This window comes from Callospermophilus lateralis, chromosome 4 (assembly GCF_048772815.1).
Source record: "Callospermophilus lateralis isolate mCalLat2 chromosome 4, mCalLat2.hap1, whole genome shotgun sequence".
Classification (NCBI taxonomy): domain Eukaryota; kingdom Metazoa; phylum Chordata; class Mammalia; order Rodentia; family Sciuridae; genus Callospermophilus; species Callospermophilus lateralis.
The window spans coordinates 22,328,843-22,352,380 of NC_135308.1; the positions used below are offsets into that span (position 1 = coordinate 22,328,843).

At 39.5% G+C, this 23,538-nt stretch overlaps 1 pseudogene; it reads right to left on the minus strand.

The window, feature by feature from the left end:
* Nucleotides 1-1,231: 1,231 nt before the first annotated feature.
* LOC143396474 (ubiquitin-conjugating enzyme E2 variant 2 pseudogene) lies at nucleotides 1,232-1,848 on the minus strand (annotated as a pseudogene).
* Between the last annotated feature and the right edge of the window lie 21,690 nt (nucleotides 1,849-23,538).

Consider the following 23,538-nt stretch of genomic DNA (forward strand, 5'->3'; position numbering starts at 1 on the left):
GCACCATCACACCCAGCTCAGGATAATAAATTTAACTCCTACTCATATTTCAAGATTCCACTTAAATAACACGTTATCTTTGAATTTCTCTATACTCCACAGCTCTCCTCCATTTCCTTCCTAAGCATCTACAATATCTATCATTGTATTGATGACTTGACATTTCATTGTATATTCACTATTGTTGAATGATCTGACACTTGTTCATTTATGTGACATGAACATTCCAGTTCCTTCAACTAGACTATAAAACCACAGGAAGGCAGGGACCATACTTTATAGTTTCGTTCTTTAGTAATAATATTATTGAGCTGTAATTCATATGTCACACAATTCCACCATTTAAAGTGTACAGTTCAATAGTTTTAGCATATTTAGAAAGTTGGGCAACAATTCTCACAATTTTAGAACATTTTTATCATCCCCAAAAGAAACTTGTACCCATTAGCAATCACTCCCCATTTGTTCAAACTGTGGGCTTCTGAATTGTGACCCCGAAAACGGTATGTATCCTAATCCCTAGAATTTGGAAACGTGACCCAGTTTTGAAATAGGTTCTTTGCAGATGTAATCAAGTTAAGATGCAGTCATCCTGGATGAGGATGAGTACTGAGACTGATGTGACCAGTGTCCATATCTTTTTTTTTTCCTCTGAGGACACGTTCCACATTTTATTTACATTTTAAGACTAACTTTAATCTCAAAATCACATATCTGTAGACATATTTCCTTTTTGTTGACTTCACTTAAACTTACATGAATGGTTTATTAAACAAAGACTGTAAACAAATATTTACCATGTTACATGTAACACACAGGAACAGCTTTTAACAGAAATCCATCGACCCCCCCCCCAACATTTTTTATTATAAATACAGGTATCAAATCAATCCTGAACATATTTTTGATACTACTAGTAGTCAGCACCCACACCGCTTCAAAAATTACCACAATTTGTGACAATATTCATTGTACCTGCTACTTAAACAATTTCAACTGCAGCTCTTTCACCAAGCGAGATGGACAAAGCATGCCATTTCTGTTTGTCTTTCTTGAGATTTTACTTTTCAGAAACACGCAAGTTTCCAATGCATCTGACACTTCTTGCCATGCTTTCCTCTTGTAAACCTGAATTCCATTTTGAGTACTCCAGGTTCATGTTTAAATGACAGTGCCTTAACAAAAGAAAGAAAAATTGTGCTGCATTTTTCCTCCTGTTACCTGAAAACATAATGGGTGTACGTATATTAAATATATCCTTACAAATGTCCAGGTCATGTTTACCAGCTGAAATTCTTTTACTTAATGTGTGGGTAATTTTGCATTGTGATATTTAATGAAGACATTAATCTGAGTAGAAGGTTGTTGATTTAAGACAAGTTTGAGATTCACTAAAATTAATTGTTGTACATTTGTCCTTCTGGTGGCTGTGGAAGCTTCATATTTTCTTTGGACATCATTAGACGTCTTAGCTCTTGAAGTACAACTTCAATGCTATATGAATTTTGCCATTTTGCTAACACTGGTATGCTTCGTGCATCCACCATTCCACTGGAATTATTTATTCCATTCATATTAATTTTTGTTACAAATCTAACTGATGGAGGAGCTTCTGGGTATTTAGGTCCACATTCTACTTTCAGGCTATATATTCTGTTTTCATCATTTGTCCTTGGTGGCCCAATAATCATCCCTGTCCACCTTGTAAGTGTCATATCTTCATCATCTTCAAGTCCCCAGCTAACCGTGCCATCACCTACTCCTTTTTGTCCTTCTTCAAGTTCTTCCAACAAGCGAAAATTACGAGGAACTTTAACTCCTGTGGAGACCGCCATCTTCTCCTGCAGCCCAACGCCCAGTGTCCATATCAAAAGAGGGAAATTTGTATTAAGGAACACAGACATAGTGGGGAGCTGTCCACATGAAGATGGAGTCAGAGATTGGAATGACACACCGTTAAACCAAGGAATGCTGAGAATTGTGGGCAATTACCAGAAGCTCAACAAGAAAGATTTTCAAGGTTCATCAATATTGTAGCATGTATCAGAACTTAAATCATTTTCCTGCTAAATAATATTCCCTTATATGGGTATACCACATTTTGTTAATCCACTCATCAGTTGATAGATATCTGGATTATTTTCACTTGTTGAATTGTGTGAATAATGTTGCCATGAAGACTCATGTACAAGTTTTTGTGTGGATTTCTCATTTCCCTTAGGCATCTACCTAGGAGTGCAATTGCCGGGTCATATGGTAACTTTATATTTAAGAGTTAAGTTTGAGGAAATCTCACTCTTTTCTGAAGTAGCTGTATCATGTTACATGCTCACACTTCTTGTGTATAGGAAGATATGAACTTATTGCAAACACTTGTTATGATCTGTTTCTTACTTTTTATTTTTTTGCTATGCTGGGGATTGAACCCAAGACCTTGTGCATGCTAGGTAAGCAATTTCCTACTGAACTACACCCCCAGCCCCTATTTTTAAAATTTTAGCTCTCCTAGTGGATATGAAATGATATTTCATTGTGATTTTGATTTGCATTTCCCTGATGACCAGGGCTGTTAAGCATATTTTCACATGCTTCTGGGCATCTTCCTTGGAGAAATGTCTATTCAGATCTTTTGTGTGTCTTTTAATTGGGTTATTGTTTTCTTCTTGTTGATCTGTAGGAGTTCTTTGAATATTCTGAATAATTTGCTTATTATTGTGTTATTTTTATGTCTTAGAGTTTTAAAACATTTACCCGTGTCCCTATATAATACTGAACAAATGATGGGGGTTGTTCATGCTGTTGGACATTTTTGGTGTCTAAAAGATAATTGGGTTTTTTTATTTCATGTTCAGTGAATGGGCTGGAATAACATCATCCAGGATTGTTGGGTCAAAGTTGAATAGAGAGAGAAACCTAGTATTTATGGACGGCCCACTAGGTAGTATGTTACTATGAGATCCTCACCATAACCAAGGAGATACTATGTTATTATCCCCAATGAGCAGATACCCACAAAGACATTCAATAACTTACCAGACACCATACAGGTGAAGGCAACAGTGCTGCTTTTGTCTCTATTTTTTAAACATCCAGCACTTTTTAAACATCCTGTCCCTCTAACCCCCTTCATGATACGGCAAAACAGACAAAATTAAAGCCAGACTCCCCTGGCAGGTTTCTGATGCATGTAAAGTATCCCAAGTTCATGTCTCATCCAAGGACTAGGAAGTAGTTTATTTGGTTTTCAGTTCATAAATTAATAAAATCCATTCAAATACTTCCCAGAAGTGAACTATAAGAATAGAGAAAAAAAATGTGAGAATAAGATTAATTGGCCATGTCAATAGTTTGACTTATTTTCGGAGGGCTGTCCAAACAGTGATTTGAAAAAAGGAATTATTTTGTCATGAGACACCCTAAATCATCCCTGGGAAAGAGAACTCATGGGAACATTTTAGTTTCTTCTTTCATTCTCCTCAATTCTTTCTTTAAAAAGTGAAGTACAGGGGACTGGGACTGTAGCTCAGTGGCAGGGCGCTTACCTAGCAAGTGTGAGGCACTGGGTTCGATCCTCAGCACCACATAAAAAATAATAAAGATATTGTGTCCATTTACAACTAAAAAATATTTTTTAAAAAAATCCTGAAGCACTGAAATGGGAACATGTCTACAGTTAGCAAACAGGGAAAGAAAGAACGTGTGATTCTGGAGTTTAGGTGGGATGTGTATGAACTCTACAGAAAGATGGACTTACTTTAGAACCTTCCAGCACTTTCTAGGCCATACAGAGTGCAAATGGTTTCTGCAGCTCATAGACCTGGCTCCAGGCCAGCAACTTGCTCACTTGAACTGCAGCCAAGTACCCTGGACTCATTCATCGCCCGAACATGTGAGTGGCAGGCACGTGTTCCTGCGGCATCCTGTCCTCTCCTGGAGAGACGCTGACATCTAATTCTCAAGAATCTCATTTCATTTTTTATAGACAAGTGTCTTCACCCTTCTAACTCTAAAAATAGAGGTGAGAGGAAGACATAGTTTGGAGGGCCTTCGAAGTTCTGTATAAAGTCCTCCAAACATTAAGATTCTTCTCTGGGAAATACCACATCAGACTATTTGAATATACAGCTTATACTGGAATATACAGCTACTTGGAAACCATTCCTGTTTGTAAATATGGTATTTTCCTAAAAGTCCAAGGAAGACAACTGAAAGTGTAAAAATAAATAGAAAGTGAACTAATTTCTTGAAATTAGCCAAATGCATTATGAGTAAGACAACCTTTAGTGCTCAGAAAAAAAAATACACAAGATTGTGATTAATTGGCCCTCTCAAAACTTTTGACTTATTTTCACAAGGCTGTTCCATCAGAGACAAAGCAAGGAATTATTGCCACAAGATAAGGCTTAATCACCCCTGGGAAAGGGAATTTGCAGGAACATATTTGCTTTTACAAGAAGGGCTGTGTCCACACTGGAGGCCTCTTTGAGGTTTTCCTCACATTGTTTGTGCCTGTGTAGTTCTGGACCTACTTCTGGGTTGGGTGCTCCCCCAAAGTAGGCTACACCTCCGTCTGCAGCAAACTATTTCTTCAAGAATTCCTAGGCACATCGGACAATGGGATTTTACTTCCTTGATCTTGGAAAAGTGCAAAAAAAATTTCTTTTCTGTTTTCCCCAAGGGCCGCTTGAGAAATGTTCTGTTGCCCCAGAAGGTCCAGCCTTTGACCTTCCTCACTGCTGACAGTCCATCAGCACCTGCGGGTCCTTGCCCTTTCTTGATGACAGATGGGTGTAGTTTTGAGATGTCCCTGGGCCTTATCTCACTCAGCTCTTTGAAGCCCCTGACAGCTGCTGCTACTGCCACTTTCTTATCCTGAGAGAGGAAGTCGCTTCTGAAGGCTCTGGGAGCCAGTTCACAGTTGGGGTGTTGGCAGGGTGAAAGGTAATTTTAATGTGACTTTTCAATTTATGCAATGCTCAGCTTTTTAATTCCGTATTTCCAGGAGGAACATAGTAATTGAAATTGTTGTCATCTAAGGCAAGAAGGGATGAAGACTGATGGGAGATTTTCCTCTGATTGTTAGCTTTCTACCTTTTCTTTCCCCCACTGAAGTGTCACGAAGTTCTGTCTGTCACATCTGAAAACCTCGTCTGAACTTTAAAATGGATTGAGAGGAGCAATTGAAGAAAGGAGGCCGTTTTCTCTAAGAAAATGTATTCAGTGAGTGCTAAAAATTTGAAGGTCTTATTTTGATTGAATTGGTGGTGGTCAGTGAGGTTAAACAGATTAGTTCTTGTAAGAATATACAGACTGCACACAGAAAAGCATGTATAACATAACAATATATAAAGTAATTATTTTAAATATAAATATGTATTCCTGCTTCATAATAAAAGATCATGTGGATGAAATAATGCATTTTTGTTTGTTTGTTTTAGGAAAGTACAAACTCACCACATACAATCCAATAGCACCTCTGGGATAACGATACTGATTTATTGTGCTCTTACTATGATGTTTTCAGATGTGACAGACAGAACTTCTTGACACTTCAGTGGGGGAAAGAAAAGGTAGAAAGCTAACATCAGTCTTCATCCCTTCTTGCCTTAGATGATAACAATTTCTAGTCATTTACTGATTATTCTTTTTAAGCATCATATGGTAAATATCATGCCCATTTTTGCTAAAGTTTAGAGTGAGATAATTTGCCTAAGAACTGAGCCCCATAGGATTGAAAATAAAGTCCACTGGACTTCATCAGACCAAGTAAATTGGAAGTTCCTAACATGAACACAGTAGAGGACACAGTTATTTAGAATGAATACAAAGTACATGATTTGTGAGGACACAGGAAACCCAGTCATCTGGGTATCATCCCAGATGTGCACCACTGTAGTACCCCTGTCTTTGCAAATAGTCAAAGGTATGAGGGGTTGAGAAAATGAGATACAGTTACAGAGAGTATGTAACTGAACATTGAAGTATAAGAAGATGGATTTGGAAAATTCATTTTGGGTAAGATTTGAAGGTGGTGAATTCTAGGAAAGGACTTTACCCTATGGGTGATGCCACACAGCTGCTAACATCTGAGTAGTGCTAGATAAATGCCTCCATTTATGTGATTGCACTTGACCCTGAGAGTGTGAGAGTTGGTGTTTACAGAGAGGTTAGGTGACTCTCCCAACACTGTTAAAATGGAATTACCTGTTTCTAGAAAGTTACCAGTGGAGGTACCTGTTTCTAAAAAGCTTGTATTTTTTTTCTATTTTTCATATTATTTACTAGCTTCTAAAATATGTAATCCCTTGGGATTATAAATGGCCATCAAAAACCATCAATAAAAAGCAAAATATTTTGCTGGTCATGGAGGTGCACACCTGAAATTCCACCAGCTCAGGAGGCTGAGGCAGGAAGATCTCAAGTTCAAAGCCAGCCTTAGGAATTTATCAAGGCCCTAAGCAACTGAGTGAGACCCTACTTTTAAAAAGGGCTGGGATATAGCTCAGTGGTTAAGCATCCCTAGGTTCAATTCCTGGTGCTCCCTACCCCCACCAAAAAAAAAGAAAGAAAAAAAAGAAAGAAAGAAGTATTGAGAGAATAGCACATGGCCAAATCATTATTCTGTTAGTATGGATTATAATAGTTTTCCTAAAAGAGAGCTAAGTCCAAAGGAATAGAAGCTAGGAACAAGAAAATAGTTACTTATGAACTTTTTCTTATTAATTAAAGTACTAAATATTTTATTAAAAATTTTAAAAATAAAAAAGAAGAAATCAAAACTCACCTATAATTGTACAACCAATAGATAATTTTAACATTTTTTGGTGCATTTCCTTCCCGTCTTTGGTATACTCTACAATCTGAATTGCATCCAACCCATCCTAGTCCTGTGACCTATCTTCTGAATATATCCCCGACTCACCAGAGTCCCCGGGCTTCTACCCTTATGTAGGCTGCCACCATCTCTGCCTGGATTACACCTCTCTCCTCCTAACCATCTCCTTACCTCCATCTGCTCCACTTTCATTCCTTAGCAGAAGCCCGAGCAGCTTTTCTAAAATGCAAACTGCTTCACTGTCTTGGATGCTCAAACTACCCTGGCTCTCAAGGCCCTTGGCTTCGTGGGACCCACCTGGTCTCTGTCCACTCAGGCCTTCATGCTCCCACCTCCAGGTTGACAGAAAGCTTCTAAACCAGGCTCTGCCTCTCACACCCCTGGCACTCACTAAGCCTTAGCGCTCTGCCCCAGACTCCTCGACCACCTGCTTTTCAGCTTTCAGACTCCACTTCTTATTTCAATTCCTTGGGGAAGATTTATTTGACCCCCTGCCTCTCTCTGTACAGGATTAGAGACCCCTGCTTGTCACCAGCTGGCGGGGCTGGCGAGGTGAGCTGGGTTCAAAGGAGCCGGCTGCAGAAATAAACTGAGAAAACAGCGAAGAAACCACAAACACAAACATGAGTTTCGAGGGTAGGACTGCCCAGTGACCTCAAGGGTCAGCTCCACGCTGGAAAGCACTGGAAGGAGCAAGAGAGAGAGCCCACCTAGAACCCCGCTATTTATTGGGGAAAAGACATTCAATAGAATATTTCACCCAGATAAGGCAGGGATAGGGTTTTGAAGGTGGAGTCTTGCCTTGTGATGTCTTGTAGTCAGCAGACTGATTGACATCTTGGCAAGTCCCACCCATCCCAGGTGCTGTGTGGATCACAGGCAGAGGGAGAGGAAAGGCACTCTGTGTCACACAGCCCAATCAGCGTGTGACACCACACCAGTCCCCTCATATGCTCAAATGTGCATAGCTCACACCACAGCCCACAGATGGCTCTCAACTCCTGCTACCCTCTCAATCCCCCTCCCCATAACAACACTTATCTCACTTTATCTTACCTCCTCCACTAGGTAGTAAACTTTTTTTTTCTATTTTCTAAAACAGTGTGTACATAATGGAGATGATCTGTTCCAAAATGTTGGGCAGAACTTGTTTTTTTAAACACTATCTGGACCTAACCCATCTGTTATCTATATCTATATATGTCCATTAACCAAAGCTTGTCAATTATTTTACTCAAATCATCTGTATCCTGATGACTTTGTCATTTTAGGACTCTTAAAATTGTCTTTTAAATTTCAAATTCCATTTTCTACAGTTGATTTTCCTCTATAGTGCCTTCATAAATATTTTGGTTGTGTTTTACTATTGTTTCATCCATTTCATGCAATTTTATTTTTATCTCAACCTGCATTATTTTATCTTTAAATCTATCTTCCATATCATAGGCTCAAAAGCTTTGTTTGGGGCTCATGGTTTCATAGTTGGCCAGCTTTATTGCTCTGGGTCTGAAGTAAAGCAGAACATGGCAGAAGAGGAGCTGCTCAACTCATGGCAACCTGCATGTGGGGAGTGGGAACAGGAAAGGCAGGAAGAGAGGAGGGTGGAATAAGATGAAGAAGCAGCAGCTGAAAGTTAATATTGTCTTGTAAGTGAGATCACAAAGAAGTTATTGTCCAAGGTCAGCTTCCATTTCTTATACTGTAAAATCTTTCACGGTGTACATTTGTTTTGCATCTTTAAGGATGTGCTTATTTGTTTATTTATTTTTGGAGCTTTTAGGTTCCTGTAGTGTTGTTCAGTTTATTCATTTTTAAATAAGAAAATATGTTTGGTCATGGTGACACATGCCTATAATCCCAGCTACTGGGAAGGCTGAGGCAGGAGAATTACAAGTTTGAGGCCAGCCTTGGTAACTTAGTGACACCCTGTCTCAAAATAAAATTTAAAAAGGGCTGGGAATGGAGCTTAATGCTTGCCTATCAAGTGCAAGGTCTGAGTTCAATCCTTAGTACTGAAAAAAAAGAAAAGAAAAAAACTGTTGGCAAACAACTGGATATCTACTATATATCTGTTACTGTCAACGTTATAGAGGTTATAAAAAAAAATACCAGAAAGGTTACTTGTCTGTGTTAGTCAGTTTTCTGTACTGTAACAAAATACCTGAAATAATCAACTTATAAGTAGGAAAGGTTTATTCTGGCTTATGATTTCAGTCCATGGTTGCTAGGCCCTGTTGATTTGGGTTCTGTGGTAAAGCAGAAGATCATAACAAGGAGCATATGGTGGAGCAAAGCCACTCACCTCATGTTGGCTGGGAAGCAAGAGAGACAGATAGAGAAACAGAGTCTGGCCTTTCACCATCTCCTTCAAGGGCATGCCCGCACTGACCTCAGACTTCCCATTAGACTCCATTTCTTAAAGGTTTCTCTCACTTTCTGATAGTGTCAAGCTAAGGACCAAGCCTTTAACACATGCACCTTTGGGGGACATTCTGTATCCAGACATTCAATATCACCATAGGATGGTGTGCATACTCTACACAATGTCTTAATAAGATAGGCATTTTCACAATATTCAGTGTTTGACACAGTCCCAAGGAGCATAGGCCCACACTGTTTTTTCAATCTCGTGAAGTCTTTATGCAATTTTATCAATGAGAATTTCACACAGGTTCTCCCTCTGCAGATTAGCCAAGGCATTTTTTTTTTTAAATGAAACAAAACAAAACAGGGAGAGAAAGAGATCATCAGTTAATTGTCTTGTGACATCCTAGCTCTGAGGAACTGGGCCACATCTCATGTACCAGTCCCAGTTGGCCGAGAGTGGCTGCCTGAGCTTGTTGAAAGGATCCTGGTGCCCTTTCTCGCTCAGAAGGAAGGAGTGCTTTGATTAGTTACCTGGGCTAAGGGCCTGGGAGCAGGGCATGGCTGAATGAAGACCACAGATTTGCTGCCCCTATCCTAATGACAGTTAATGGGGGTGACATAAAACATAGCAATGTTTAAAGGACCCTGGCCTCCTTAAAGCTTATAAGGGACTCATATCCGCATGACCCAGTGGATTTGGCTTGTGAAGTGCTTGTGCCAGCCATTAGTGATCTGGAATTGGCCCCCAATCCAGAGACTGGCTGACTGAATCCAGGCCAGTGAACTGCGTGAGCATCGATGTGTCTAGATGTGAACTCATCTAACTTCACAGCCGTATCTGGGCTGTATCTATAGAAACGGCATCTGTTGTCAGACCTGCTAGGATCTCCACCCCCCATGCTTCTATCCTTTTATCATCCTTTAGGGGAACGTGTCTTCCCCATGCCACGTAGAAATGGGGAGGCCATCAATGCAGAGGATTAGGCACACGACCCCGTCCTGCTCAGTATTCGTTCAAAAAGTGGTCCCCAAATGGGCATGCAGCCTAAGCTGGAACCAGGAGTCCTTCTCTTAGATTTCACGTGTGAACGCTTGAAGGAAGCCACTTTCTCTCAGCTAGAGTAGCAAGCTAGGATGATAGAAGCCTGGAGCTCTCTGATGCCCACCATAGGAAACACATCCCTGTGCAGTGAGGGAGGAGGAAACTAAGCAGAAAAGCAGAGACAGAGACACAGAAAGGAGAGGGGACACCTGCTGACATCATCAGAGTTTCTTGAGCCCTGGATTTGTATCACACCCCTGACTTTGATTTTTTTTTTCCTTTTTTTTTTTTAGTACCAGGGATTGAACCCAGGGGCACTTAACCACCAAGCCATATCCTTAGCTTTTTAAATATTTTATTAGAGACAGGATTCTAATGAGTTGCTTAGGGCCTCGCTAAGTTGCTGAGGCTAGGTTTGAACTCGTGATCCTCCTGCTTCAGCCTCCCGAGTTGCTGGCATTACAGGCATGCATCACTGTGCCCAGCTTGGACTTTGGTTATGGAGTCAGTAAATTTACTGTTGATTGAACTATTTTGATTTGGACTTATGCCCCTTATCACTTAGTCTCAATAAATACAGTACTTACTTGTTTCATTAACTGTCCTTGTAGGTTGGGACTGGTTAGTTTGTCTTTTTATTTTAGAAGGGATTAATGAGCAAAGGCTCTGTCACTTGTATTGCCACCACTGTCCTTAAGGCTTTCCAGATGCCCCAGGCATACACCCTCTCCATCCTCAGCCATATGGCCTGCGGGGAATGGGTAAATGTGTTAGGAGGAGTCCTGCAGGCAGGTGGCACAATTTTTGTGCCTGAGAGTTCCATATAGAATTGAGTAGCCATCTGGCCTCTGGTTACACCCTCCCTACGCCAGGTGGGGGAACATTGTGGTAAGACCTTTACCCTTTTCCTGCTTCTGTATTGCCCTATCTCCTTCATCAATGCAAAACCCAGAGTGTACACGACATAGACATTCCTCAATCCAGTTCATCAAAGATATACTTTCCCAGAATTTAGCATATGGCTGTCCATATATTCACAGGTTCTGGAGGTTAAGACATTTATTTGAGGGTACATTTCTCCAAAGGCCACCATTCAACCAAACTCTCTCAGCTTCTGTTAAATTTTCCCATGAACACCCCACTCCATAACCCGTGGTGATTCATCTGAGAGACTAAGACCAAGTTCACTCAATTTGCCTCAAGCAGATCTTAATTAAAGCGACCACGAAGAGCACTCTAAGGATGAGTTCAGGGTACCTCTCCCATACCTCTCCAGAGTCCCAGGATTGTGTGGAAACCAATTTTAGAAACCCTCAGGGTCCACCTTGGAAACCCAAGTGTCTTGCTCTCTTTGTTTTGGCCTTTGGCTGGAGGTATTACATTCTATCATCCTGGCCAGTGAACTAAAGTTATCTGATTGCCTTCCAAGGCTGAGGTTTTCCTTTCTTAAACTCCAGGAACTCTTTTATGACTATGCCTAATTTGCATACCACTATGTTTCCAGAAGGAAAACTGTCTTCCACATAAGAATCATAGTTTTTGAGATGCAAAGATACCTGGGGGGGGGATTTTTTTTCCCCCAATTGTCAGTACCCCATAAGTCGGACCTCCATGGAGACGATAGACCTGACTGGCTAGTATGAACTAGGGTTCCCAGTGCAGGAGAGTAATTGAATCTAATGCTTGTTTTTGAGACATTGCCTAATACCACTCTGTACAAAATGTCCTTTTTGTCTATATCACCAGCTGAGTACCACTTACTTGCTCCATGGGATAACTGACTGATGCCTACAATACTGGGAAGGAGAAAGACATCCAGAGGTATTGGCAACCATGTTGCATGGGTTACCAAGAACTGGGTAGCTTCCATTAGATTTTTGGATAATGTTAAGGGGAATAGAGACCAAATCATGGTTAGAGTTATCTGGTAGGAAATGGCAGGCCCAGCAACCAGAGGCAAGGTATTCAGTGCAAAAAGCCATTTTCTTTTGTGGGAAAATTTCAGGGTGATTCTGAAAGACAACAATTTTCAATGCCCTTCATGCTTTCCAGGGTCTCAGTTATGCCAGGTCTCACTACCACAAACTAAGTATGTCCATTTCAGTAGTTAAAATTTGTTTCTAATGATCTCCTTCTTGTACCCAGAACCTTTTGTCTAGATAGGTTAGGTGCAAGAGGGACAAAGGCAACTTTATAAAACTTACAGAGACCCATTCTATCCTTCATTTTGACCTGTGTGAGCCAGTATAGGGAGACTCAGTGGTTATTATCATGGTCATCTAAGGTACATCAATGCAAGAAAAGAATCCACAATTCCCAAAGCCCCATTTTAAAAGGTTGTCACACCTACATATTCAGCAATAGAATTCACAACATAGTACATTAAACTGTTCCAAAGGGCCCTGGCACAAGACTACTTTAGCTTCCTCTTGCCTCTGCAAACCTTGCCTAAACTCTATCATTTGAATTTGGGAGCCCCTTACTGTCATAGGATCAGTTAGGATAGTGAGTTTGGTACCCATACAAAGTTAACTCCTCCTTACTCCCTCCACCCAAACTCCAGCATATTTGGGAAGGTGAGCAACACCCGTAACTCCCCTTGTAGACAGGGAAACTTCAGCTTCATGTTTGTTTTTCTCCTTGAAGTGCTTAGAATCAAGGTGGAGGAAGAGGGCATGAAGAATTAGAGCATAAAGAGAGAGAGCAGAATGTCCTCATGGCTGGTACCGTTGATTACAAAAGGAGGAAGAGCCTTCTATATATCCAGGACAAATCTTGGTACTACTTGTTGCAATGAGGTGGACATGAGGCTACCACCAGTTTGGCAAAGAAGTCCTCCATGTGGAGAATAGCCAGCAACCATGAGGGCCCTGTTTGGGTAGCTGTCTCTGAACCCCCCTCTAATATTCAACTGCAACCACCTTTCCAATTTCCCCGATCGACCAGTAATCGTGTGGAAGACCACTTGTTGATCTAGTGACCATAAAATTTAGTCAACATGCTTCCTGCTCTCTCCTGTGGACTTCCTCCTCAAATCACATTAGCTGGCTTAAAAGGCCCTCGTCCATTTTATTCCAGAAAGGCACATCTCTGTCAGCATCCCAACCTTTTCACCAAAATTGTCAAGAACTTGGAAAGGTGAGTTAATACATTAGCCTGGTACAGTTTCATACATGGTGTTAGAAGACGTGCGATTCCTGCAGTAGAGGCAAAAGACAACTTATTACTCAAAGCAATAGAAGTAGCCTGAGTATTGCTAGTTTGTCACTGGTTCCCTGAGTCACAGTTCCTATAGAGACATAAAGTCCAGAAGATACCTGCATATGCTGTGGGTTGTGTTATGTGAGAGAAAACCGGAGCTTAGGGAACCTACATATTTTCAAATGGACAAGCATGCCTATACTTTGCTGTGAAGGGAGATACTCTAGCTTCCAAGACTCCCTAAAGAGTTAGTCCTGAACAAAGGGCAGTTAGTGCCTTGTTTTCAAGATGTGCAGACATGTAAGAAGTCCATGAGGAATCACCTCCCCCAAATGCCTGTTCTCATTTGACAGAATACTGTGCCAAATGTTCATAATTATTTTGAAATGTATTTCTGTGGCATAAAATATCACAGACAATGCAACAAAAATTTTTGCCATCAACACCATTAGAAGAGAATGTTAAATATTTGCCTCCAGAATGATTCTGACATGGATAATGATAAAGCCTCCCACTCTGCCAGTAATGCACCCCAGAAATGGCAGGGTTTTAAAAAAAATCAAACATTTTAGGGCTGGGGATGTATCTCAGTGATAGATTGCCTGCCTGGCATGTGTGAGGCCCTGAATTCAATCCCCAGCACTGAAAAAAAAAATTAATTTTGAGATAAATGTAGATTCACTTGTAGCCATAAGAAACAATACGGAGAGATCCTACTTACCCTTTACTCAAACTTCCCCGGTGGTAACATCTTGCAAAATCATAGAACAACACCATAATTAGGATATTGACATTGGCATAGTCACGATGCAGAAAATTTTCATTACTGCCAGGATGCTGCATGTGTCTTCGTAGAGTCAGCGAGAGTGTTTAAACCTTCCCAGTTCTCTCTAAATATTATTTTCTTGGATAATCCAAACCTTCATTTAATCTGCGAAGATATGGAGTCTTACGCAACCCATCTGTCTGGTTGTAAGGTAAATCAGTACTTTAGCTAATTAGACTGATGGCCACAGACCAAAAGGATAGAATGTTTTAGACTATGATGGAAAATAATTTCATGCATTCTTTTTAAAAATATAAAGAAAGTAGTTCATCATAGAACATTTAGAATGCATGAAAACAAAAAGAAGTAGGAAAAAAAAATAGCTACCACCTCTATTTACCAATTATCTTTTTTCTGTGCTGAGAGCGAGAGAGAACTACATTTATGTATCTATATATCTATCTAGGCATAAATATATTTTGCTACTGCTATGCTTTGCTGTCCCCACCAAAACTCACACTGAAATTTAATCCCCATTGTGAGACATCAAGAGGGTAGAAATTAAGCCAGGAGCAGTGGTAATCCCAATGACTCAGGGGACTAAGGCAGGAGGGCTGCAAGTTAGAGGTCAGTCTCTGTAATTTAACAAGGACTTAAGTAACTTAGCAAGACCTTGCCTCAAAATAAAAAAATAAATAAATAAAGTGGACTGGGGATGTGGTTCAGTGGTTAAGCACCCTTGGTTTCAATCCCTAGCACCAAAAAAAAAAAAAAAAAAAAGTGGATGCTTAATCTGACTATGATGTTTGGAGATGGGGCTTTTGGGAGATGATTAAGGTAAAATTAGGCCATAAGGGTGGAACCCTAATCCAAAGGGACAGTGACTTTCTAAGAAGAGGAGGAGAGACCTGAGCTAGGACATTCTTTTACTTATTTATTTTTGGTATAAGGGATTGAATCCAGGAGCACTCTACCACTGAGCTACATCTCCCACTTTTTAAATTTTGAAGGAGAGTCTTGTTAAGCTGCTCAGACTGTCCTCAAACTTGCAATCCTCCTGCCTCCACTTCCTGAGTAGTTGGAATTTCAGGCGTGAACCACTATGTCTTGCCATGTGATGGTCCACACAGTTTTGGATTCTGTGAAGTCTTTACTAGCAAGAAGGATCTCTCCAGGGACAGCCGTCAGACCTTGAACTTCTCAGCCTTCAAACCCAGGAGCCAAATAAACCTCTATTCTTTATAAATTACATAGTCTCTGGTATTTCTTTTTAGCAACAGAAAATGTACAGAAACAGTTTTGTTCTTGAAATCAGTAACATCAATGAAGGGGACAGAAAATTCTTATACCCTTTTCTTTTCATATTTACTGTAGAGACAGTGGATGGGGCAGCAGGTTCTATGGCAGTACTTCAGATCGCCCTGACTACAAGGAATTCCACTTACCCTACAGAGACTACCTGTCAGCAGGCAGATGGCCAGCAGCTTCTGATAAGCTGAACAAAGAGCAAGCCCACTGGCTTCTGGGTTTGGCCAGTGATAAAAGGGAAACTGGACAGATGAGGAAGTGGTTGCCCTCCAGAGAGGCACATTTTTTCAATCATCATTAAGGTTATGATAAAAAAAAAAGATGGTAGAAGCAATAGTGTGAAATGCGTAACTCTCCTTGAAGGTCAAACCATGAGTCACCATGAATTAGGCAGTCAAGGCTCTTTTTAAAAGCACTCAACCCAGTCTCTGACTACCCCTCCCCCTTCAATGCCAGCCCCTAACCACAGATCTGGTGGTGCTGGGGGAATTCTGCCAACAGTGTTCCAAATGCCAGCGGGCTGATTGGTCAGTGCTTACTCAAATGAGCCTTCCCAGTGAAACCATAATTACCTCCCACTCCCAGAATAGGATTTACAAATGCAGTTATTTATGTATGATCCTTTTACACATGATCTCATGCATTTTACTCCTGCTAATGAATATTTCCCATGAGATTTTATGTTTCTTAGGAGACTTTACTCTCAGAAAAATCCTCTTATATGAATGCCATTATAAATAACTTATTGGCATAAAAAAGAACCTTGTTAACCACAGATTGCCACGAGGGTAAAAGTGTTTATCCCTTCATGCAATCATACATTTCTCTTATTTTAAGAATGCTTTCTTTCATTTGAGTCATGAATGAGGCTGGGAATCAATTAAGTTTCAAGTGCTGAGATACCGGATATAATTTCTAAAAATAAAACAAAATAAATTTGGTTGTACTTTAGAAGTGAATCTAATAGGACTTTATTCAAAAGCTTCCAAATATAACTATGTGAACTTCTAAAAATCTATCTGAACATCTATTTCATCATCTATAAAATGGAGGTAATTTACGTCAATGTCACATGATGCTTAGATTCAATAGCGAGGCTTGTCTTGTGTGGTGGTTCCAGAAGTCCCGGCGACAGATGCTTTGCAGTGTTCTGATTTAGCCTATAGAAGCCCTGCTTGTGAAAGTCTCAAGTTCACATACTGGCCTTGGTCCTTATCAGGAAAAAGGAGCTAAATTGATGCTTTGAACTTAATGTCATTAACCAGCTGATGCTTGTGAGCAAGGCACAAACTCTCTGGGTCTCATTCCATCCACAAAATGAATGTGGTAGGGGCTGGAGGGCAGCTAAAGTGGATCAGAGGTATTTAATCTCGACAGCACATTAGAGTCATCTGGGGATATTTTAAAAACGCTAATGCTCAGACCACACCTGAGAGCAATTAAATTAGAATCTGTGAGGTTAAATCACATCAATGATTTTTAAAACTCCCCAGGTAATTGCACAATACCGCCAAGACTGAGAACCACTAGACACCATTCAACTAAAAAATTCAATGATTCTAAACATTTAGCACTCGGAAAAGTAAAACATTATTAATGTTGTTATTGTTCCATAAAATTCCAATTCGAGAATCACAGTATTTTCCTGGGTTAAGGATGTTAGAGGTGGACATAGTGGTTATAGGAGATCAAGATTCTTCAGAGGGGGATTGGGCCTCACACATCCTCAAACCTGCTTCAACCATTATGGTCTTAGTTAGCCTTTTGTTGCTGTGACCAAAATACCTGACTTAGAGGAAAAAAAGTTTATTTTGACTCCCAGTTTCAGATGGTCGGTCCATGGTTGGCTGACTTCATTGCTCTGGGCCCAAGAGGAAGCAGAACATAGGCAGAAGGGTGTGACCAAGGAGCATTGCTCCACTCATGGCAGCCAGGGAGCAGGTAGAAAGGAAGGGGCCACAGGGAGATGAACCTTTCCAGGGCTCACCCCCAGGGATCCACCTCCTTCAGCCACGTCCCACCTGCCTACAGTTACCACTTAGTCCGTATAAACAAGGATGGACCGATTAGGTTACAGCTCGCTCCACTCATGGCAGCCAGGGAGCAGGTAGAAAGGAAGGGGCCACAGGGAGATGAACCTTTCCAGGGCTCACCCCCAGGGATCCACCTCCTTCAGCCACGTCCCACCTGCCTACAGTTACCACTTAGTCCGTATAAACAAGGATGGACCGATTAGGTTACAGCTCTCATATCCAATCATTTCACCTCTGACTATTCCTGCATTAACACAGGAGCTTTGGGGATAATGCTTCATATCCAGACTGTAACAGATCATGATTTTGAGAGGAGTCTATCGTAAGATTTTTAAGTACTGTGGCTGCTGATGCCACAGCATGGCCTTGGGCAATCAGTGGCATCTTATTGACACTTGCCCTCCTCTGTAATTGGGAGCAGTGTTGGACTAGATTTTATATATATGTATATTTCCCTCCAGCTTTAACTTTTTAACTTTTAGGGGTTTTAATGCAGTATTTTTTCTTACTTCTTTTCATTTTTTATTTAGAAACAGAGCCTTCCTAAGTTGTTTAGGACCTTGCTAATTTGCTGAGGCTGGCTTTAAACTTTCAATCCTCCTGCCTCAGCCTCCCAAGATGCTGAGATTACAGGTGTGAGCCACCATGCCCAGATGTTTTTTCTTATAGTAGAACATTTAATGTTTGTGCCGAAATACTTTTCCAGGGGGAAGGTATGGAAATGTGGCTGGTAATTCCACTACTATATAAGGAAACAAAAGCCTATTGCATTAAATTATGGAGAGAATTTTCAAGAGGCAATTTTACTTTTCATCCTTAAAGAGGGATGTTTGCTATGTTTTCAAAGTAGTCAGATAACTTAGAGATAGATATCATACATGTGGCTTTTATATTTCAAAAAATTATTATGTATGCAAATTAACCATAGTTTTATGCTGCATTTTGAACACATATGATGCTGGAAACTCTGCTTATTATAATTTTATATGCAAAACATAGGCAATACTGTATAATTAAATCACCTATAAGAATAATGAGGTCATAAATTTCAATAAAACATAACATTCTATCAAAAGCAAGCTGTAGCTCAGACTCATAAAATGATAGCCATATTTGCATTATTACGAGAACATAACCCAGGAGACAACGTTTTGAAGTCTGTTTTTATGTATGCACAAACTAGTGGAACACAAAGTTTCTATATTGATTAAAATTTCTCTATCTTGATGGATTTTTTTTTCTGTAGAATATGTAGGATTGATAGTACTCACTTCTATATATATGTGTGTGTATATATGTATATATACATATATATATTATGTATATATACAAACATATATATAAATTAAATTTTATCACAGATACATAATATATATTTATTTATAAAAATAAATAAAATACAGGTATTATGTTCGTATATATACACACATATATAATCTATCTCTATTATATATGCATATTTAGAGAGGTATTGTCTCCAACTAATATATATATAAAACGTATTTATTTTTATGTGGTTCTGAGGATCTAACCCAGCGACTCGCACGTACTAGGCGAGCGCTCTGCCACTGAGCCACAACCCCAGCCCAGTACTTACTTCTTTTTAATTGCTTTTTATACGTTTCATCTAGGTTCAAAGTTTCTCTGTTGTCTACATTACTGCATATAAGGTGTGTTTTTGATTGTGAAACATGAATAGGTCACAGATCATCCGTCAAGGTTGATCTAAACTGGAGGGGGAGAAAAGCTGTCTGTAGTGATTCATTAAACTCTGAGTAGGGAGAGGTGAAATGTATTTTTTCCTGTGTGGTTTGGTTATATTTTCACCATTTAAAAAAAATACAGGTATGTTAAAAAAAAAAAAGGTGTATGGATTTTGTATGTTCAGGATTTGACTGAAACTTCTTCCTATATTTGGGAAATTCTCCCCTGGATGAGTGTGGAAAGGAGCAAAACCTTTTTTTCACTATAAAAAGTTGAATATATTAGATGAAGAAAAAGATTAGACAACATCAGTATGGCACCCATTTTCCAACAAGGGAGGGATCATATGACCTGAGCAGAGCCACTGAGAGGATTCTATCCACAACTTTGAATCATATGCTGTGATACAAGGAAAGGAGGCCACAGGGAATCTACCTGTTGGTAGCAAGGGCAGCTGTCATGTGCTGCTGGGGACAGGATGCTCACAGAGATGTCCACAGTTCAGAGTGGCAGCAGCCTCCCTTCTCGCTCTGGCTTTTCACAGTGATGACACTGTCACTTCAGCTGCTGGGCTATGTCTGAAGTTCTCCAAGTAGTCCTGGTGATTTTGTAACCTACTTTAAGTAAATTCCTTCTCTACTTGTAATCAAAAGCCCAGAATAGTAAGGCTATATAAACAACTTTGATGAGTATACTTGGGGTGGAAAAATAACACAGAGAACAAGGAAATCCTTCTTCCTTAGGTTTTTGTCAAAGGAAATGTACAAGATGCTTTGGTCTTTTGTTTTTGTTTTAACTTTCTTGTCCAACTGATACATAAAAAATAAATGAACTTTCTTTTCCAAATGGTGCATGTGTGTGTATACTTTATATACATATATAACCTTTTCCATAAGGCTTAAGGAACCTTGTAAAAATATTGTAAAAATATATCAAGATCACATTAAAAATAATTAAAAATATTCCAAAGGGGAAAAATTGATGAGACATAAAGTAGAACCCAGAATGAAGTCCATGCCCAAAGATATATAATGAAGTCCTATGTACTTGCTAAACATTAAGCAACAAATTTGATTCTAAGTTTTTTACCAGCCAAAAGGACAAAGGAAAAGCAATCAATCACAATTTGTAGTTGCTTGTGAGAAATGCCTCTATTTTTAGTACACAGTCCCCTCTCACCATGGCTTTGCTTTCCTCCGTTTGAGTTGCCCGTAATCAGCTGCAGTCTAAACATATTAAATGAGAAATTCCAGAAATAAACAGTTTTAAATTGCATGCTGTTCAGAGTCGTCTGATGAAATCTCACACTGTCCTGCTCTGCCCTGTCTGGGACACCCTTGTCCCTTTGTCCATGCTCTACAGGCTACCTACCTGTCAGCCACTTGGTAGCCACTTAGTTATCACATCCACATAGAGGTGCAGTGCTTGTCAACTACCTCGGCTTTCTAGCCTAATGCCATGTCACAAGGCCTGCGTCATTCACCTCACTTTGTCTCACTGCACACTCACTTTATAATCTCATATTATCACGAAAAGCTGGGTGGGGACAGCACAATAAATATTGTAAGTAAGAGAGACGTAGTCTCATAGCTTTTATTACAGTATAATTGTCCTATTTTATTCTTAGTTGTTAATGTCTTACAGTGCCTACTTTATAAATTAAATTTTATCACAGATACATAAGTATAGGAAAAGACAGAGGATATATAGGGTTCAGTACAGTCTAGTTTGAACATCCACTGAGGGGCGGGTCTTATGCCCATTGGATGAGGGGGAGTATAGTACTGTATTAAGATTGGGTCATGGGAGGGCTAGGGCTGTGGCTCAGTGGTAGAGAGCTTGCCTAGCATGTGTGAAGCCCCAGGTTTGATCCTCAGTACCACATAAAAATAAATAAAATACAGGTATTGTGTTCATTTACAACTAAAAAAAAATTTAAATAAAAAAAGGCTGGATCATAATTTTTCCCAAGGGTCTTAACTAGCAGGATAGAGTGTAATAAAATGAGCACAAATCTCAACAAAGAAGAATTGTAGAAAATTTTGAGTGCAGTAAGTAGCTATGTTTTGAGTGACCAAGTTAGGGAATCTCTTTCATTCTTTTTAATTTTGCTAATGTATTTGCAACCATGTCATTTGTGCACCAGGACTATTTGAGATGAAATTTGGGGGGAAGAAAAAGGAAAAACATCTATTGATTTCTCACTGTGGGCCAGAAACTGTATTATATATGTTACCTTAAAAACCCTCATCTATACTCAAAGGCAGTCCCATTTTATAGATATGCAGACTGAGAAGTAACTTGGGTTAGGGCACCAGGTTAGAATTCACTTTTCTCTGAAGCAAATTTCATCAGTCTAAGGGATTTCCTTAGGATGCATTTTTGGTTTTATGTAAAAGTTGGTGACCCAAGAGGCCTCTTATTTGTATCAACTACCTCAAGAATATTAATAAAACTTCAACAAGTTTATGAAGCTTCATGCTGAAAACTTGAGGAAAACAAAAGGGAGCTATAGAAAGTCCCTTCCCCCACCTAGGGAACACATGACTTAAAGTGCTAATCTTTCTGATATTTTGAATAGGTAGGTATATATTTCAAATAAACATGAGACGTCTGTTACAAATTTCTGTGCCCACTTTATTCTGTGTTACCTTACTTATTTTAAAAACTATTTTGTCTTATCATGGCTGTTGGCTAAAATGATGAATTAGTTGACTCTTTAACTTTTAAATCTCCAAAGGAGCAAAAAGGGTCTGAATTGGAAATTGATTCCCACAAAAAGGGCTAGGGAAGGACACAAGACCTAAATCACTTATGCTGTAATTCAGGGGCCCTTCTAGGCGAACCCTCCCCCACTATAGTGTCTGCTATAGTACAGGAAATCTGGAGTTCCTTCCTTAAGCAGCTTTAAGACAACTTCAGAAAGATGGACCACTAACCCAATTTGCATAGATATGAGATTCCAAACTTCCTGGACATCATTTTGAGAAAGAGAAGCATGATTTTCATAAGTAGAAAAACAAGATGAAGGGCTGGGAGAGGACTCAGCGAGACCCTGGGTAATGTCCCTAGCACAAAAAAAATAAATAAATAAATAAAAAATTAAACAAAGTCCCCCCCCACCAAAAAAAAGAAAAGAAAAAAAAGCACATGCAGGACTACTTGAAGGCAGGAGTAGGACCTGAGCAGGCGAGGGCCAGTCTGAGTGGAAGAGATGTGAGTAGCAGAGCCTAGAAGACAGACTCTACTTTTGTGAGAAAAGGAAGAGTAGGTAAAATGTGCTAAAACCTGAGAAGCAGAAACATTTTCCATGTCTAATCTGATGAAAAGCCATAAGTATGTATCCCATCTAAGCAAGTTCTTCCCTGCTTTCCTCAATATCTGTAAGTCACCTTTAATCAGGTACAGAAACACATCCTAAATCTGGACTCCAAATGTAATACAATTTCTGATGTTTTACCAGTTATGTTTAATATTAGAAATATTTGATAATTTAATTGTAAGTACATGTATCTAAACATTATTTCTATTTTTATAGGATAATTGACATTATAATAGATCAAGTTATATTTAATAATAAAAAAAAATCAGGTACAGTCCATGATAATAATCCTAAGTCTCAGTGTTCTAAGAAGCATTTTCGTGCAATCAAGAAAGAGGAAACAATTGGTTTTTAAGTCATTGTGATTCCTTCAGACAAGACTGGGCGCTTGGAAGTAATCATGGCGACTGGCTTATGCAGCTAATTAGCTGATGACCTCTTTGGAGTGACGTCAAGGAAGGGCATAACCGGAGCCAGGGATCCTGCATTTGGCAAGGCAGAGAGGCATGACTGCCAAAAGGTGCTGTTTGTTGAAGCGTGAAACGAAACCAGGGCAAGATAAAAGGAGCTTAGTCCTTATAAAAATAGTATTGTTTTTCTTTAATGAGCTCTTTTTAATCAAGCAGTCTTAATCAAGAAAGCTTTTTCTCAACTGAAGTTTTAAATTTTCATTTTCAGGTGAGATCCCTTCTGTGCCAAATGTAAAAGTTATCTGATGAGGCACAATAACTTTTAATGGCATGCGAGAGGGAGTTTATCATTTAATTGCTTTTGTCTAATTAATAAAAGATACAAACTTCATACTGTAGTCAAATTATTCTTTCCCAGAATTTCCACAGGCTATAAAAAAAAGTCTTCATCCATCTAGTCAATAAACATTTATTGAATACTTATCGTCAACCACACATTTTTTAAAAATATTATTTTAGTTGTAGATGGACACAATAACTTTATTGTATC